Below are 1,613 nucleotides of genomic sequence, written 5' to 3'. Positions count from 1 at the left end.
TATATATATATATATATATATATATATATATAATTTAAAAAAATCTGTGCTAAAGTTGTGTAGTGTATTCTAGCTTTAAGAAGGCTATGAAATACCACATTGGTCTAAACAAGACTGCAAATGCAGTTCTGCAGATCCTACCATTTCAAGCTTACTGTTTTATATAACCTTGATAGCAGCAAATGCAAATCGTGAGATGCTATACAGATTCTTGCTAATCAACTAATGATTGTTTCTAATAGACCTTAAATTCTAAATAATAAATAATAAATGCTGTGAGGAAATCTGATACATGAATGTGAGGACTCAGCTTATCAACATTCTCATTATCAAGTGGAGCTGAAGTAATTGGTTTCTCTATTAAGCCATGTGACCTTTTAGTCCTTTCATAAAACAAAGTGTGAATGCGATCCTTCAAAAGCTCTGAGCAAGTATGCACATTCAACTTTTACAAACTGGCTCAGAAAAGAAGAGTTTAACCTTTGTATCACGCCATCAGACTGTGCACCTTAAACGATCCCTTCATTCTAGGATGCCGGCTGTCGTTTTGTAATAGTTTTAAAGGGTAAAATTAGCAACTGAATTCCAGAAGGACAACAGCAACATTATCCTCTTTAATGGGAGAGCACCAAGTCTCGCTAAGATAATTACATCATTATCTGTCTATCAATCACCATTTGGTGTTGGGAAAATTACATAAATCCCAAAGCTGAGGAAATATGAAGTACATCACCTTCTCTGAATTACTTACCAGCTTAAGCATTTGAATAACACTGAAGCTTGATGCATGATGAAAAAGCCAGCCTCACTTCATCATGTTCATGGTTTCTAGCTAAGAACTTCTCTGAAGAAAGAGATACACTGTATGAGGCTTTTTTTATAAAAAAAAATGATACTTTTGTATTTATTTATTTATTTGCAATACATACCTTCCTCACCTTCACACTGAATGAGAAAAAGCAAAAAAGATTTACAGATCACGGTGAGCTTTTTTTTTGGTCACACTTTATTTTAAGATCCAATTATCGCTATTAACAAACCATTAACCCTGACTTGCCTCAATAAACTCCTAATTTGCTGGTTATTAAAAGTTATTAAGGTAGTTGTTAAAGGGCTAGTTCACCCCAAAATGAAAATTCTGTCATTAATTACTCACCCTCATGACGTTCCAAAGCTGTAAGACCTTCGTTCATCTTCGGAACACAAATTAAGATATTTTTGATGAAATGTGAGAGCTCTCAGACCCTGCATAGACAGCAACGCAACTGTAATGTTCCCAGGTCCAGAAACGCAGTAAGGACATCAGTAAAACAGTCCATGTGACATCAGTGGCTCAACTTCTGTTTTGTGAAGCTACGAGAATACTTTTTGAGTGCAAAGAAAACAAAAATAACAATTTATTTAACAATTCTTCTCCCCCGAATTACGTCTTCCGCCATTTTGGAGAGTACCCAAGAGCATAATCGATGTAATAAGCGTTGTTTACGTTCGGGGGAGAATGCGCACGCATGAATGTAATCTGCGTAATCAGCGTTGTTTACGCTTAAGGGAAAGTGTGCATATGCATTGTGATACTCTCTAAAATGGCGGAAGACGTAACTCGGGGGAGAAGA

The sequence above is a fragment of the Sinocyclocheilus grahami genome, unplaced genomic scaffold (genome assembly GCF_001515645.1).
Source record: "Sinocyclocheilus grahami isolate Dianchi unplaced genomic scaffold, SAMN03320097.WGS_v1.1 scaffold573.1, whole genome shotgun sequence".
Classification (NCBI taxonomy): Eukaryota; Metazoa; Chordata; class Actinopteri; order Cypriniformes; family Cyprinidae; genus Sinocyclocheilus; species Sinocyclocheilus grahami.
The sequence above is the reverse complement of the archived record's forward strand: the minus strand, read 5'-3'. Positions refer to the sequence as shown.